Source organism: Bactrocera dorsalis, chromosome 2, assembly GCF_023373825.1.
Source record: "Bactrocera dorsalis isolate Fly_Bdor chromosome 2, ASM2337382v1, whole genome shotgun sequence".
NCBI lineage: Eukaryota > Metazoa > Arthropoda > Insecta > Diptera > Tephritidae > Bactrocera > Bactrocera dorsalis.
This window is the reverse complement of record NC_064304.1, coordinates 89,792,920-89,805,038: the sequence shown is the minus strand read 5'-3', so window position 1 is coordinate 89,805,038 and position 12,119 is coordinate 89,792,920. Positions and strand designations below refer to the sequence as shown.

At 34.9% G+C, this 12,119-nt stretch overlaps 1 protein-coding gene across 1 annotated transcript in view; it reads left to right on the top strand.

The window, feature by feature from the left end:
• LOC105230335 (neuroligin-4, Y-linked) overlaps positions 1-12,119 on the top strand; it is a 123,736-nt gene that overhangs the window by 93,810 nt on the left and 17,807 nt on the right. The window lies entirely within an intron of this gene.

Here is a 12,119-nt window from a genome sequence, read left to right as displayed (position 1 = left end):
AAGCAGTTATTTTTCTAACGAGTCGAAGATTTTTTACACCGACTTACTTCCATTAGACAGACAGACACACACACACACATGTATTTGTAACGTTGAAATGCAAATATTTTTTCAGTCGTTTGTAAATAACTCAAGTTGAAGTCAATTTATTTTATCAAAGCTTAGATAAATTATCGTCGCGTCACTCTTAGTGGTCCGCGTACTACACCTCCGAGTAGCGAGTGAAAGTTTTTATTGAGTTACTTATATTTATTTAGGTGTATGTGTGAATGTTTTTTGTTTTGTTCTTTTCCATGATTATGATCAAAAACTTATCGAACAATACGCACGTGTGGCGATACAATTTCAGATAACTTTTATGGAGACTTTTTCCAGTTTGCAAAATAGTAGTGTGCTTTTGGATTATTTGCGCTGTTGAAAGCTATTTTTAGGTCTTACATAAGTGGAGACACTAATTATTTATAAAGATATATATTCTTTTTTTTACTGGCGCAGAAACCGCTTACGCCGTTATAGCGGAGTTAACAGTCGTTTCTTCTTTTCGCTATGTGGCGCCAATTGGAGATTCCAAGCGAAGCCAGATCCTTCTCCACCTGGGCTTTCCAATGGAGTAGAGGTCATATTCTTCCTCTGCATCTCCCGGCGGGTATTACAGCGAACATTTTCAGTGCTGAAGTGTTTTCATTCATTTGGACGACATTACCTAGCCAGCACAGCCGCTGTCTTTTATCCGCTGAACTATGTCAATGTCGTCGAATATTTCATACAGCTCATCGTTCCGTCGAATGCGATATTCGCCGTTACCAAAGCGCAAAGGACCATAAATCTTCCTCAAAACCTTCATCTCGAAATCTCGCAACGTCGACTCGTCAGATATTGTCATCGTCCATGCCTTTGGACCATATAGCATTTTTATTCGTCAAGAGTGGACTTTACTTCGTTAGATTTCAAGGCCAACGTTATTGTTAGTGGTAATGCTGGTTCAAAGAAGGACGAAATTATCTACGACTTCGAAATTATGACTGTCAACAGTGACGTGGTAGCCAAGTCGCAACTGGGAAGACTGTGTATTTTAATACAGAAGCTATTTCGTCTTGCTTTCGTTTACTACTAGACCCATGTGCTCGCTTCCTTCTCTGGAGTATAGTCTGGAGAAAGCAGAGTTGACAGCACGGTTGTTATAGCTAATGATGTCATTGGTTCGATCTTCTCTATTCATATCTGCAGCTCGAAGTGTTTTCTTCAGGAGTAGGCTGAAGAAGTCGTACTATAGGTAGTCGCTTTGTCTTCTGTCTTTTCCGATCCTGACGTAGCTTTTGGCCGTAACAAACTGCGTGGCAAACTTTGCTTATCCTGATCAGGGTATAAAATCAGCTCGAGATCGAGTAATCAATTAAAAATAGTAATATTTTTTGATTTTACTTTAATTTACTCAAACTGAGTATCTTATTTGAATGTTAGTTATTTCTTTAATATTTATGGTTCCTTCCCAAATAGCTACCAGTATTAATTAAACAACTTTTGTGACCAAACTTCTTATCTTTTGTTTTTGTGTTGAATCCAACCAGTATATGGCGCATATATGTACCAAGGCTATATTACTAGGATACCCAGCAATTTAGAGACGATCAATATAAAATGTCCTTTTTCGCAATTCAGCAATCAGAAAAAGTATAAATTGCTGATAAATATTTATCTACAGAGTTTTTGTTTATACACCGTTACATGGTATATTTTACTTAGCTACACATGCATATCTCTATTATAGCTATATTTATGCACATTCACGCCCTATTAAGCGGCAATTGTGGTAGAATTAAAATTTTGTTATGTCTTCTGCTTGAGTAGCTTAGAATAGCGAATAGCGGCTCTATGTTATTGTTGCTACGAGTATGCAGCGTTAGTGCTATTTCCGAATACTCATACCGAACAGTGTCATATATTGTACCCCAGTTAAACGGCAATGTACTGAGTAAGCGAAACGAACTGTCAATAGGAAGCGACCGAGGCATTTTATGTCCTCATTTCATACTTTTCACACTCTGCTTTCCGCTTTTTTGTCTGTGGAAATATCGACAAAATGGTTTTATTGAACATTTACAAAAACAACAGAAAAAAACGGCAGCAGAAATGTGTACTCCCAACAGCAGCAACTACATGCATACATCCACACCAACTACATGCATACATCCACACCAACAAAAAAAAAACACATGTCATAGAGAGAGTGAGCGACAAAGTGATGCAGCAAATGATTGTGAAGTGAAGCGTTGTGATGTGCTTTGGTATTGGTGCGACATGGTTTAGAAGCGCTGAAGTGAGGTGCCTGGCAGTATCAGCTGCCATTGATATGATGATAGCGCAGGTTTATTTATAACTTTCAATTCATGTTAATATAGCCCCGTGTATGGCTACAAAGAAGTTTGTTGGCATGAATGAACGCGGAAGTGGCAAATGATGTTATGCAATATTAGAAGTAAGGTACGAAGTAATGAGAATTTAATAAATCTTTAAAGAATAATCTGAACAGTGCAATGATCGATTCACCAAGCGTAAGAGAGTAGAACATACTAGAGTAACTCTTCAAACCAAACTGTTCTCTAATGCATGTGTTCAGTTGAGGAATACATCTTAGCGCTTTCCTAACGCTTAACTAACTTCTAACTTTTTAGTAGCCTATTGATTTTGAATACTTTTAAGTTTTTTAACAAAATTTTTGGTATATTCATTTTCGACAGTAATCTGTAATTTAAGTTATTTTTAAAAGAAAATAATGTAATAAGTAAGTCTATAAGGTTAAAACCCATTGATATTAGCATTATCAGCTATCTTCAGGACCATTGACTTTCCAGCCCTTACCATACTTATTTCTCTATTTTGTAAATGAAGCATACAAAAGGGGCTGAGTACTCATTGACAAGATTGCGTTGAAACTATTCATATAACTATAGAAACGCAGAAGTACAAAAACAACTGTAAAACCGATTTTAAGCTTACATTTCATGCCACAAACAATCCTTGCACTTCACTCAGATCATTTTGTTGAGTGTCGCGTCTACATGTCGACTCTCCCCTCCCTCGCCGCTTTATATTCCTACACACAAAACGGTTAGGTGTACAACTTGCTACTCTAGGGTATAATTATTACACGCGTCTACACGTATTGTTTGCACCCGACAGACGTCGCTTTTATCCTTTTTTTCTATAAACAATCAGACTGTGTAGCAGACATGATGCTTGTAAAATGTGAAATGCGTACACGCCGTGCATATATGTGTGTTTTGAATTGCAATTCGAGCGTGTTTTTTGCAACAACCAATCCGCTGGCAAGCGAAAACATATTTGTACAAATATTTGCGCAAATTCGCTTATTTAAACCCTCATCTATTTGCTTATTTGACAAGCAAAAATTTCCAATTTCCCTTGCAAAATTGTTTACACAATTTCGGCATTTTCTATTTATGCACACATCTCTAAGCTTACACACACGCACACACAGCCCTACGCATGTTGTTGTGTGCTTGTTGACGTGTGTGTTGGTAATTGCCTGCTTATATTGGCATTATTGTCTGCTGCGCATAATTTCCAATTATGTTATGCCATTTTATATTTCATTGCTGCCGCTGCTGGCTTTGCTCCGCAAACCTCAATTGCAGCAGCCGTGAAATCAGGTCAATGACTTAATTGAATAACGTTCATGAAAGTTGATAAGTACGTACATATACATATGTGGCATAAATGAACTGCAAGAAATGCAGGCGGCGCGCACATACACTCATAGAGCAATACATTTGCATATTTGAGTTTAAATTTACATTTCACTTATGGGCACATAAAATTAACCAACTAGTAAATAGTTTCGATTTTGCATTCGAATCTAATAAAGACAAATGGAGAACTGGCTTAAATAAGTATTGGCATTGCAAAACATCGCTATCATGAACAAATTCTTTATAAATTTCATTAAAGGTACAAACAAGTTTCTGAAAAAGAATTAACATATGTTATGAAGTCAACCGTAGCTTTGAACATTCTTACATTCGTTGTAATTCGTTAATGTATTTCACAGAAATCGAAATTTTCGGGAAGAAGTGAGCCATAGGCACTGATATCCACATATTCAATCTCATTGTTTCGTAAATGTAAAGCTTGAATCACTTGGCATTGATAATATATTGGAATATCACCAACTATTGCCTTGAACTCGTTTTTTCTCAAAAAAAATTTAAATATTTTATTCGAATTTTTTATTGTTACAAACAATCACTATTAGCAAGGAAATTGTGAAAATTTCAGAATAAAATAATTTAAACTCGGCCATTGCGACGCCATTTCCGGTGACCTCTTGAAAAAAGATGCCCCTGTGTTGGCAGCATAACTCATTAGAAAATCATTTAAAGTAAAAAAATACGTGTTTTAGTTAGAAAAAAATTAACTTGGAACATGGAGAAGAGGAAAAAAAGCTGAAAATTGTATTTTTGGCAAACATTTTTACAAAAAATTTAAATTTTAGTGAAAATTTCGTTACATTTTTTTTTTAAATAATTGTAATCGAAAAAAATAACCTTTTTAAAATCATTATAAATTTTGTCTCAACGACCTCTTTAAAATTTTGAGAATATCGGTAGTACAGTTCTCTCCCTCTCTCTCTCTTGCCAAACGACTTTTTGAGCATCGTTTCGTGAAAAACGCGTTTAAAGATGGCGCACTTGGCCTAGCCAGCCCCGAACGTACAAGTTCTCAAGGCTGTATCTCCGTAACTATTACTTGGATTAACTTGAAAATTTAGAGCAGTATTATAAAGCTAATGCAGAGTTTAATAAGATAATAAAAAAATCGATTTTTTGAAACCCATAAGCCCATGTGACCCCTTAAAATAAGTTTTACTAAAAATCAAGTCCAAGGTTGGATTGTTTCCAAGGCTGAAACATTATTTCTGAAAGATTGTTTTTCCTTGCCGTTTCAAATATTGAATAAATTACTATTTAGCAATAAATGCATCAGCAAAGGTATAAAAACCAGAAAAATTGCTTACATTTGCTACCTCTTTAATTTCGCCTAATGAACCCACGCCACATCATTACACTTTCGAGCATGACAATTAATCAACTTACAACCATTACTCTTTTGATAAACTTCCTTAGCTGGTGCTTTATAACTTAAATTACCTCAAAAGTAACCACTACCAACAAAGCATCTTCACCAAAAGCGCCAGAAGAAGTAAAATGAAATTATCAAGAACCACAATAAAATCAAAGAACTAAGTGCTTGCATATTTCATGCGTCCGCACGTAAACGCAATCAAAAGACCAAAAGCTCACCGAAAAGGTGGGGAAAGCAGTCTTACACATTAAGCTTGAGTTGCATATTCAAAGGCGCACACACACACACACACAAACACGCTTAAATAAACAACCGCACTCATGGGTTGATTTTTGTGCCCAAAACGGTATCTATGCGGCACAATGGCTGCGACAAAAGATATATGTATGTATATATGTATATGACGGGTTTCTGCAGACATTTAAATGCCAATAAATCAACGATATTTTTGTTGTTATTAAAATTCGTGAGCCATATTTCAGCGCCTTCAACGCAAAATCGCTAACCTATTTTCCCATTTACTCGCAAAAGTTCGTTGGCTCCTGCTCGCAACCGACAGCATTTTTGAAATGCTCCCGCATTTACTCACGCTTTATAGACCGCAGAAATGGAATTTTTATTGCCTTTATGCGTTGCATTCAGAAAACTTGTCACGACATGCCTATAAAATATAAAGGAGTGACGTGGAAATACGAGGGAGTCCACATAAAAAATATTGGATGAAAAAATTTTAAATTTTAAAACAGATTTATAGCTTCGAAATGTTTGAACTATATTCGAATTGAAATGCTTTAAGAACTTAGGAAAAAGAGAGAATTAGCGTTAGATCAGTTTCCTCTAGAAAATAGGTAAATTTTTCAAACATTTTTGTCACACATTTTTAAGAAAAAAGGAGTTTAAAATGTATACGCCTGTGAAAAACACTCGCTCTGACGCACTGAATAAAACGTATTTCCGATATGGTTTATATGTTCTAGAAATAAAATAAGAATAAATAATAAATGTAGAATAAGTTGGATATATACTAGGGGGCTTCAAAATAAATTTTTGAATTTTTTTTTCAACTCTTACCTCTTCAAATGTTAGTGATTGATAAAAAAAAAATCCTCCCTCAAGACAGACGCTGTAGCTTAACTCTAAAGGGTCGCTAATTGAGATAATCACACTTTTTTCTTTTAGAAGCACCCTAATATATACACTACTATGCACAATATTTGGAATCTTAGGATCTAACGTTTCGAATATTATAATTATATACTCATAATGTAACTCTAAAATATCACTAAAGGTTGTACGAACATGGTTACTTTTTATACGATCCATGTTCGATGATTCCAAAGTCTATCAAATTATCTGAATAATTAAATTAAATCCATGAATAATATTTACATGAAAATTATATTTTTTTTACAAAAAATTTGAGCTAATTTCTACAATTTACGATGCTTTTAAAATACTGATATGCCTCAAATAGAGCCACACGTATATTTTGCATCACTCATACACCCTGATGGTTCATGAAATATTTGCGTATTATTACGAAGAGTGGCATTGAAATTTATGAGCAGCTGCTGAAATGAATGATCTGCAACTCTACGTCAAGCTTTGCTTTTCTGCAATTCATGCGCTCACTTTTATTTATCTCGTCTTCTATCAATTTGGTTGCTGCCAACATTAACTGGCGGAGGCAATGAAATTAATAGACTGCGAAAAGAGTACGTGTGAGCGTTTAAATTATTTCTGATTTCAAATTAATGTATGAAAGTCAGCTTTTAATGCACTGATGTGCTAATAAAACTCGCTGAGTTGTTGTTGGGGTTGAGTGAATAAATCATTTGTTGCCTGCGGCTCTGAAGTAATACCGCAATACCTAATTTTTCAACAGCTGCGCAGACCAAATGAAAGATATATTACACCGCTGCACGCACCTATACACACACACTGGCATATTGTATTTCACACCAAATTGAAAATTTATAATGCAAACGCGATTGCAGGGCATAATAAGTATGTTTAATGCGGCAACTTCTTTCTCAACTGTGGCACGTCTTTCACAGCCAGTCGCTGCTGCTTCAAGTGGAGAAAGTGTGGGGAAAAAACTAGCAGAATACATAAAATGAAAATGAAATGAAAAGTTGCGCGAGAAGATAAAAGAAATTTGAGTCATCGTAGCTGGTGACCGCTGTGTGGCATGCCACATTGCGATGCCATAAAAAGGGCAATAAAAAATTGCACTTGCTAAAGTATATTTCCAACAACTTTCTTGCTGCTCCACTTTCCGACAGTGCAGGAAGGCACATTTTTTTCATCACTGCAAACTTTTACTTTATTTTCTTTACATTTCTGCTGAAGGGCTTCGTGTCTATTCTGCGCTGAGTAGCCGCAACGAAATAAAAAGTCACTAAAATATTGAATGCCAATATGTACTTAGCAACTGGCCAAGCAACCAATCCAATCGACCTACCAACCGACCTGCAGTCAAGCGAAATAAAAATGTGCCACCACAAAAAATAATCGAAAAAAAATACATAGAAACAGCGAAGAAAAATTGAAAGGAACTGAGGAACTGTAAAGAAAAAGAAATCAAGTCGGTCGTTCGGTCATAAAACAGTGGAGTAATGGTAGTTGGAAACCAGTGAACTAGTGTAGGTAGCAAACAATAGAGTAGAGTCGCCCTGCACTTGCAGACAATGAGCAAAGTTTTGGCAACGCGGCCTTAAAAAGACATTAAAGCGCAGGAAGCAAACACATTTTTGAGCTTAGAAAGCTGTAGCGGACTGCAGCTGCGCATAGCGTGTGATCGAATAAAATTCGAAAAGGTCAGTGGGTAAGAGCAGGAGAAAGCCAACTAACTGTGCAACGCATTGCATGCGGCTAAATAACAGAACCACATTTTTATGCAGCACTCAAATGAAAGAAAGCATCAAATAAAATAATGGTTTTGAGAGCAAGCCAAAAATTTAGTACCTAATTGTAGGAAGTGGTTGGTTATAAGTTCGCATAAATGGTGCGCGGCCAGTCGAGTACTGATGCGTTAACCAAGTATACAAGTACTTGAGGAAGGCTATGAGGGTTTAGCAATAAACAGTGAATTTACATTTTTTATGTAAATTATATTATTATAGTTTTCACATAACTGAAACATAATACAAAGTGACGTTAACTCGTCGAAAAAATCTTTTGTTATAAATATCCAAGGACAGTTGGACCTGAGTGAGCTAGCCAAATATTATAAAATGGTTGCTAGAACAGAAATTAATTAATATTTCTTCAAAACTCACTTCAAGATAGAGACACTGAACGTTCTTTGCTTGGAAAACCCAGTCTGATATATCCCTAATTTTATAAAAAAAATAGGTTAGGTATTTATGTATTAATACATATATTTAATCCCTGCAGCAGTAAAAAACCTTTAATTAAAAAACACTCATAACAAACTAACTTCGATGTAAAACTTAAAATCGAAGTATTTTTATTATTTATTTTATAACTACAATCAAAGTTGCATTAACTCTTCTTGTTCGAATAGTTGCCTCATTCACTTTGACAACTGAAAGGGTTAACTCAACTTTTTGCACACTTCCATGCAAGACAGATTGGAAAATGTTTCAAGTTGTGCAATTCCATTTATTTTAGCAATAAGAATTCTGAGCAGAAGAAATATAAAAACAGAAATATATTTCTTATTTTGTAATCGAAAAGAAATGTAAGCAGAAATGGTACGAGCATGCCACATCAATCGATAAGGATCGAGTTCAATTGCACTGTAGCAACTTTGTCATGTGAGAGCGAATGCACTGTAAAGAAGAAAATGTGAAGTGGAATCGTTATTAAAACTGGCAGCTTTAAGAGTAAAACTTTAGTTTTTTTCTTTAATAAAACACTTTTTAAAGTGAAACTGAAATATTGATATTTTTAATGACTAGCCCATTCCGTTAAAAAAGTATAATAAACCATTTAAACAGGAGATTATATATAATATTATTTCATTGGCATCTGAAAATTTTAGTGGAAACTAACCACTAAAGTGAGAAGAAAACAGTTCATATTTCCTGTCTCGACAATGCTGTTTTGCGTTACGAAAATTAAAATACTTTGGATCTCATGCATTCAAAAATTCTTCCGAAACAGCTGGAATGGCAATATATAAACCTAACTCTCGTCCACAAATCAGGTATTAATTGATTTTTAGAATTCTTCAACACCGCTTGGAATTTTTGTGAACCAACCCAAGCCTTATTTCACTATTTATTATGCTGATTACCCAGCATGACCTAACCTAACCTTAGCTACACAACAGTTTCTTCCTCCCTACTATTGGAACTAATTTCTCTTAGCACCTTCGCATACAATTAAAGCTTATAATCAATTACCAAGTGCAAGAAAATGGTAAAATCGTTTAGATATACAATGAATGTACTATTATCTGCACACATTTTATTGCTGTGAAGAAAAATATCCGTAGCCATTGACGCAATTAAGTTCGAAAATTCACTTTTAATGGAAATGCAACACTAATTGAAATTAATCCATCAACTATGCAGTAGAGTATATCCACCAACACTTCGTTATTCCATTAGTATGTATGTAAGTATGTCTAATTTCTACTTTATTTAAGTGTGTAAGTATTTGTGTCAATCACTGCGCCATTCATCAATAATCAACTGTGGTTGTAGATTTGTACAGCGGCGTGCTAATTGAAGCAATTATTCAAAGATGCACTCAATTGCAGATGCATCCGTTTGTAGGTAACTGAGTGCCCTGTAGGAAATGTTCAGTTAAGCATGTGAATAAATACAATACGAATAAACCTATCAGCCGGTGGCAGGTTGAAGTTTTTTGTAATAAAATTGCTTTTTGCGTAAGAGATTAAATAAAAATTTGTATGTAACAATGGCAAATATTTTGTAATTAGCTTAAAAAACTATATGAAAATTATTTAAATAGTTTTTCTGGTAACAACAATCAATAAGATGATGCTCCGATGACGGCTGATGCTTTGCTATTCAGATAACTGCACAAAATAAAGTGAGAATGAAAAAAATTTTGGAAATTTTGGTTAGTCAGTTGTTTTTTGCTCTTTTTTAAATCAGCTGATGAGCTGATTCGTATCACAGAAAACAAACAGTTTGTCTCATAGTGTCATATGGTGCACAAAGTTCCTGAACTCAATAGGCGTCAAAACTTTGTTCATGTATTTACAGGCAAATATTTTTTTGTTTGAATGAAGCTTAAAATCTCTCCTTTCCAACACTGATTGGTAACACTAGAGATATACGATAATGCCTCAATATTTGCACATCGGCAGTATAAGTTTCGAGCTCTGAAAATGTATTAAAATTTGACTTTACTTGGACTAAAAAAACTTTTTGGATTTCTACCCAATATTTTGAAAGAAACTTGCACGTTACTTTTCACTTGAAGTATTTGAAATTAATGTATAAAAATAATAACTTAGTACCAAATATTCTTTAACAAATGGAATCCCTATTAAAGGTATGTAATTCGTAGTTACTACTGCCCTGCACAAAACTAACAAACTTCCCTTTGTAGTTTGTTCTATTTAGCGCCAAAGCTGATTAACTACCTAATTGAATTGTTCGCACCCGTCCTTCAGGCTGTATTAAAAGCTTTAATTCACCCTTTTCAGCGCTCACACTAAATGTCCGTTAACTACTTTTGGCCCATTCACTAATTTTATTCAGCGCACAATCAGTCCATCAGTGTGTTATTTGCCTTGCCAATTGCAACACACACCATACTTGCAGGCAACAGTGCAATGCAAAGCATCATTAATTTTGCGCTGCATTGTTTTTCGCATGCCGGCGCTATTTCACCATAAAACCTGTTTACTGTAGCGAAACACTATTGGGTTTTAAGTTTGGTGCGTTTGCTATTCCTGTCAGGAGCTTCAACCGGTGAGCTTAAGCCGGTGATTAATGGCTAACTATGTAATAATGACGCTAATTGTATATCACGCCAATGCGAATTAATATCTGTAAGTGCAAATATACTCACCCGTACACATACATGATTTCGCTAGAGTTGCAGGAAGTTGCGTTATTAATTCTATGTAAATACTAACTTTTGCCACCAAAGCGCTAATTGCATTTACCATTACACGCGTACATATTGTATATGCAAGCCTGTGAACATGGATTTTTAGTTACTCATACCACACGTAGTACACTTGTATGTTCATTATGCATATATGGTTTTTAATAACGCTGTGAATTAGAGTTTTTAGAGAAACTTTAAAGCAAAAAATTAAAAAAAAAAGTCTTAATGGGCAACGTATTTATAAAAAGTCCATTTGAGGACTATCAACCGTTTACTGAGTTAGAGTAAGTAAGCAAGTAATTATTAGAGAATTAAAGCTTGTTAAAAACAACAGCATATACTGAGTTTCATTCGTAGTTTATAGACCGAGTGAATTTGCATCTTTCAAGTATGACTGACTTCAAGTATGCAAGTTTAGTTAGCGATGCTGGAGTTGCAATAAGAGCGAAGAGAGAAAAGAAGGAGAATTTTGAACCTTTAAAACGAAGAAGATATTTTTTGTGGACTGTGCTAGCAGCAAAGGTAGCTTGGTTGTGGTAGATTCAAAAATAACAAATAACTAATTTATTAGATTCTAGCAGGGTGGTAATAAACTCAAAACCTTGGTTCAACCAAGCCGATGTAGTATAAAAAATATGATCAAGCAAGAGAGCTAACATCGATAAAGCTATGAGCACTCAATTTGAACCTTTAATTATATAGCCAACAAAAAAAAAAAGAATCACAAGGCCAAACATCAATTTTTAATTAAATAGGAGTAACGAGAGGCTTACAATGCACTTTACAGTAACTACAGAACCTACACCTTCAGAGAACCATGCAATAGTTGAGAATATAAGTGAAATGACAGTGGTCAGTGCTGATCATTACCTGAAATATGGTAACCAAATATTCTCACTAACTATAATATGTAATCACAACATATCCTTTTACACAGAGGAAACATATTTATCGCA